Source organism: Trichechus manatus, unplaced genomic scaffold (assembly GCF_000243295.1).
Source record: "Trichechus manatus latirostris isolate Lorelei unplaced genomic scaffold, TriManLat1.0 scaffold00180, whole genome shotgun sequence".
NCBI lineage: Eukaryota > Metazoa > Chordata > Mammalia > Sirenia > Trichechidae > Trichechus > Trichechus manatus.
The window spans coordinates 513,294-519,344 of NW_004444116.1; the positions used below are offsets into that span (position 1 = coordinate 513,294).

At 40.4% G+C, this 6,051-nt stretch overlaps 3 non-coding genes across 3 annotated transcripts; 1 reads left to right on the top strand and 2 right to left on the bottom strand.

Moving 5' to 3' along the window:
- Positions 1-988: 988 nt before the first annotated feature.
- TRNAR-ACG (transfer RNA arginine (anticodon ACG)) lies at positions 989-1,061 on the bottom strand. The gene has a single exon. It is a non-coding gene; the product is annotated as a tRNA-Arg (tRNA).
- A 1,977-nt stretch (positions 1,062-3,038) lies between these two features.
- Positions 3,039-3,111, bottom strand: TRNAR-UCG (transfer RNA arginine (anticodon UCG)). Its single transcript has one exon. It is a non-coding gene; the product is annotated as a tRNA-Arg (tRNA).
- A 1,792-nt stretch (positions 3,112-4,903) lies between these two features.
- TRNAW-CCA (transfer RNA tryptophan (anticodon CCA)) lies at positions 4,904-4,975 on the top strand. Its single transcript has one exon. It is a non-coding gene; the product is annotated as a tRNA-Trp (tRNA).
- The last annotated feature ends 1,076 nt before the right edge of the window (positions 4,976-6,051 follow it).

Below are 6,051 nucleotides of genomic sequence, written 5' to 3' on the forward strand. Positions count from 1 at the left end.
GGGGACAAGCTCTGCTCTCATGAAGCTTACATTCTAGTGGAGGAAACATGCAGTAAACAAACTGTGAAGAAAGATAAGGCAGGGAAGGAGAATAAAGAGTGTTTGTGTTGGCGGGGGTTGAGACGGAGTGGAGATGAAGCAAGTTTAAAAAAGGCAGGTCAAGGAAGCTCTCACTGAGAAGATAAATTTCGCAATTATTTCAAAGAGATTAGGGAGAGAGCCACAGTGCTATATGAGTATGATGAGTGCAGGCAGAGAGAACAGAAAATGCAAAGGTTCTGATGCAGGAGCAGGCCGGCTTGTTCCAAGAAAAGCAAAAGGCCAGTGTGCCTGAAACTGAGTGAATGACTAGTAGAGTAGCAGAAGGTAATATCAAAGAAGTTTCTGGAGCCAGATTTTTGAGGCATTTCCTTGAAATAAATCTCTCTGTACGTATACTTATGGAGCCCTCATGATGCAGTGGTTAAGAGCTTGGCTGCTAACCAAAAGGATGGCCGTTCAAATTCCTCAGCCCGGTATTGGAAACCCTATCGATGGAGCAGTTCTATTCTGTCCTATAGGGTCGCTTTGAGTCGGTGGCAACAACATGTATATATATATACATGTGTATATATATACACACTTCACTGGTTTTGCTCATCTAGAGAACTCAGTCTAAGACAGTGTTTTTCTTCCAAATAAAATCAATCAATCAATCAAACAAACAAAACAAAAATACCTACAAAACAGTGTGAGAGGCAGCAAGAACTCTTTTGCGTTTGGAGTGAGTGAGAAATGAGAACAGAAGGCAGCACTCATGACATTACAGGATGTCAGACAACGGAGTCTCTCCAACGTCTTTCATTCCTCACTGTACTTTTTCCTCAGTAGACACATAACGAGTACTTGTTAGCAAGAGAAAAGAATTTCTGGTGGGGTCACTTCTCAGAACCTCATACTTCCATGCTAACCTTTTTAATCTGTGGATTATCAAAAACAGACGCGGTAACGAGCCAGCCAGGAGTCGAACCTAGAATCTTCTGATCCGTAGTCAGACGCGTTATCCATTGCGCTACTGGCCCGCACACGTGAGTAATACTGTAGTTACTGCTATAGAAAAAAGGAAGTGATGGGATTACTGTGTCGTTCTAAAGGTGACTATGTGAAGCCCTTCTTTTAGCTTGCTTTCTTCAATCATCGGAATTTCAAACCCAAGAAGCCTCAGAACTTCTACTGATCCCCTTGACTTAGTATAGTCATCCAAAATAATTCCTTCCAGAGCAATGAGAAATCCATTGTTAGGTAACTTGTAAAAGATCTGAGAGACAGTTTAATATTTAAACAGTAGCTTGCAATACAATATGGTAATTAGCGATCAGAGACAGAGATGAAGACATAAAAGTCAATGCTCGTAGTCGGCAGGGTGACCCCAATAGACTTCTAGTCCATCACCTTAACCACCTGACCACAACTACAGATACCCATAGGTTCTTTACAGTATACTTTATGTTACCACATATTCTCTATTGCACGCTATTTTTTATTTTAATAAGGACTTAATAATAATCGATGATAAGTAATAACGACAACAATATCTCTTTCAGAATCTTTTTTTAAACCAGGATCCAATCAAAGGTCATTCATTGCCTTTAGTTGTTTCTCTAATCCCTTTTAGTCTAGGCCAGCCTCCCATCATTTTTTGTAGTTTTTGCTTTTTTTAGACATTGACTTTTTAAAATGTCCAAGCCAATTGCCTTGTGGAATGTCCTACGTTCTGAATTTGTTTCATTGGTTCTTCATGCCATCTTTTAATTTTTTTTTCTCTACTTCCTGTATACTGGAAGTCTAAATGATTGATTATATCCTTTTGAATATTTGATTAGATTCAGGTTAAGCATTTTTTTGGCCTAACACTGCTTCTTAAGATCTGGTGGCGTGGTGGTTGAGCTTTCGGCTGCTAACCACAAGACCCAGACTTCGAGTCCACTGGCTGGTCTTTCGAAACTCTACGGGCCAGTTCTGCCCTGTCCTATAGGGTCGCTAGACTCACTGGAAACGCGTTTTTTTTTTTTTTTTGTTTTACTTCACTTTAAGAGGCACTTGTCAAGATATCCTAATGATAATGAAAGTAAAGTGGGGCTCCCGGGATTCTTTATTTTTTCCCTTTCCACTTCGCAAGTAATCTCTGGGGTGGTAACTTTAGCACCATGCATGTCTGTTATTTCCCAGTAAGCCTTTGTCTAACGGTTTTAAGATCGCTAATGCTCTTTGCCTAGGTCTACTATTTCTCTGGGTGTTGCGGATAGTGACTGTTCGGATTCTACTATTCTTTCTACATTTGTGAGAAGTTACTCTTGTCAAGCTTGTTACCCTCTTTCCTGCCTCCCTTCCCCCCGCCCCTCCTCCCCGCACGCAGATCCCAGTGTTTCCTTGGCAAGCTTGGAACTCAGGTTGACCGGCTCTAAAAAGCTCGGAGGAGTTTGCACTCTCTCATAAAGTGGACGGGAAGAAGGTGACGTTATGCAGATTGTAAGGTCTCTGTGGTTCTCAAACTTAAGTGCTTATAGGAATCACTTGGCTATGTTGTTAAAATATAGATTCCTGGGCCCCGCCTCCGCAGATTCTAATTCAGTAAACTGAGGGCGGGGCGGGACTGCAGGATATACCCACGAAGTGCATTTCTAAGCAGTTCCCAGAGCTGCTGCTGGTCCACGGACCAAATTTTGAGTAGCTCCGAGAAAATGGACTGACTGTATAGTGGTAATGAGTTGTTCTTGTTAGGTGCCATTAAGTCGGTTCCGACTCATATGAGTTGGTAATGAGGAGAGACAGATATAAACAAATCGCTAATTGGAGGGAGAAAAAGGAAAACAAAACAAAACAAAGGCAAAGAATGTGGACGAGAAACACATGGAGGATAAACTATTAAGGCGAAAATGGGTAAATTCCTTATTTCCCGCTTTAACCAAGAAAAGAAAATAAAAATTTTAAAATGGAGCAGAATAGCTACTACGACCAACAAACTCTGGGATTTCTCCAATGGAGGAAAAACTTCCCAGCAACCACGAAAGGATTCGAACCCTCAGTCTTCTGATCCGAAGTCAGACGCCTTATCCATTAGGCCACGTGGTCACAAAACGCAAGCTCCTGAAAACTTCTTAAAAGGAAAAATAATCTGCTCTTCTTGTGCTATAAATGTAATATATACATATAATGTATAAGGTATACAGTATTTATATACCGTCGCTATGAGTCGTAATGACTCGAGGCAACGAGTTTGTTTGTTTTGGTTATGTGTATACATAATATAGTGAAATTATTACCGTATTCCAGGGAGATTTCAACTCCTCAAAAATCCTGCAGTCTAACTGGGGAAACAAATTTAATCTAATGACAAAAAATAGTGTAAAGTTACAACTAGATAACTGTCAAGGAGAGGAATATAATGCTTCAGTAATTGGAATATAGTGCTATTATTAGATAAAACGCTTTAATTGACAGAATGCTTTATCTATGTATGGGAATTAGCAAGAAAGGCCAGGCCAGGGAGGAAATGCTTGAGCTGAGAGCTGAAGGAAGACAGGGGTTAACTTGGCCAAGACAGAACTGATTTGCTTTACAGATCCAGGGAATCCCCACTCCCTTACCTTCCAGGTAAAGATTGTGGATTAAACACAACAATTTACTTTTTTGTACTCCAGAAATCACATTCAGATAGTTCTAAAATACAGATTCACATACGACAAAAAGTTTGAGAGTGGAGATAACAGCAAGAAAGTTTTGTAATCTGGAAAGGCTCTTGAGAGGTGATAGCTGATTTGTCAGACCTGAGAAAGCTGAATCCTAAACCAATAGTGGGAAAAGCAAAGAGGCAACCAGATTTACATCACAGAACCCCCATCCCCCATGGAAATGTCTTATTGTCTCAGGAATTGTCAGCACTAGCTTCATCTGGAAACTGCCCTTCCTGCATCCTAGAAGAAGACTGAAAGTTTATTTTCTTGAGAGAGTAGAGTATAGGGTCTCTAGGTTGGAGCAGTGATTCTCAAACTTTTCCATGCATCACGATCACCTGGAGGGTTTGTTAAAACACAGATTGCTGGTCCTCAAGCCCATAGTGTCCAATTCAGCAGGTCTGGGGTGTGGTGGAGATTTTACATTTCTAACAAATTACTTACTATTCCCAAAACTCGGGCTTCCAAATCTTCACCATGGAATAGTTGGAAGTAGATGGAATAGTTTTCTACTATATACATAAGATAATACGAATTAAAAAGCGCGTTAACACAGGACTAGGAGTAAATGGTAAGAGCTCAGAAAATGTTAGTGATTTGTCTGGGGTTCATGTTGTAACCTGAATGGCACGTGTACACAATAGAGACTGCAAGAGAGACGGATTCTGACTGAGGAAGTGAGGGGTTTGAGGAAGAGATGCCACCCACCCTAGCCGTTGAGGACTAGCAGCTTTTCACCAGGTTGAAGATGAGGCAGGCGCGCGGGTAGGGAGGAGAAAGGTAGAAGACCGCGAGGCCTGGCACGGCAAGGCTGGGAGTGTGATACGGAAGAGGGAGGCGTCTAATGAATTTACAAGAAAAGTAATACTGCAAACTTTGTAGCTGTTTTTAGTTCTCTTTCACTGAGGCTCTAAACCCAATATGTACACGATTTTTCTCCAAATAGAGAAATTTCGACGAGTGGAAAAATTGAACATTTTTTCCTGGGTTTTTCTCATATGGAGCATTTGGGCTTAATATTTAATGTGGTCAATCCCTTATTTTTTCTCAAGAAAGCGTTAGCAAAACTGTGAAAGATGGAGATAAAAATGATCAAAGTGAATGATGAAGAACTAAATATTTTCGATCTGGAAGAAAGGGAAGGGGAATGATTCAAGATCCTATTTTGGAATACCAAACCCTTTGCCCGTGACCTCGTGGCGCAACGGTAGCGCGTCTGACTCCAGATCAGAAGGTTGCGTGTTCAAATCACGTCGGGGTCAGGGACGCCTTCGTTTTCGAGGGAGAAAAAAGCAAATTTGACAGTCTACTTTTTTCCTTTGGAGGTGTAGTTGACTGTGAAGATGATCTCCAGTTTGAAATCTCTTAAGGCTGCAGAGACTAGATAATTTTACCTTTTCAGAGTTTTCCCCTCTTTTACCTTTGACTCCCTGTTGATATTCTAAGATGGGGGTACAAAATCCCCCCATGGGCCATGCATCTTTCGTCACCTTGCTTAAAAAGATACATAACTCTCCTCTTTGGCATCAGGAACTGTGTCTGTTTTATTCAGAGCCATACCGAATGCTAAATACATAGTAGGAGTTTCATAAATGTCTGTTATTTGGAAGGGTTTTAAACAGAATAAGAGTTAACAAGGCAGAATGGCGTGAAGCATGTTACATTGTTTCTTATATCTTATGATTTCTCTATCATGAAAGATACAGTGGATAGTTTAGCTGTAATTGAGGGGCTTTTGCAACATGATATAGAATAACATGTAGGAATCTCCTTTAAAAAATAACCTTGGGCAGTTCATTGGGCTTTATTATAACCTGGATGAAGCATCCCTCAAGACCTACTTTCTTTTCCCCTGATACTATGCCACCAGGCCCCTTATCATTACTGAGTCACCCTCTAGAGAACCTCATGATCAGGATCAAGGTGACCTGAACTGTGACTATGAGTACCTGTCTTGAAAACTCATAAACTCCCCTCCAAGTTAATAAATTGTGTTCTCATTTATAACATCAGACTTCTGTCAGTCTTATTAGTGTGAATCAGTCTCAGAACCTAATTACCCTCAGGTGATAATTTCACTAAGTTTACCAATAAAGCTGAGGTCCAAACCCTAGAACAGGAGACAGAAACAAGGCAGTAATCTTGTCTGGGAGGTTAACTGACTTCCAAAAATGACATTTAAAAAAATAACATTTTATTGTGTTTGAGGTAAACAATAATGACATTTTTATTCTATCTCACACATGGATTTCCCAAGTTTAGGTTTTGTATATGCATACTCTTCTGTTTTCATCAGATTTATCTTTTAGCTGAGCATTTAGTTTCATTTCCCACTGCC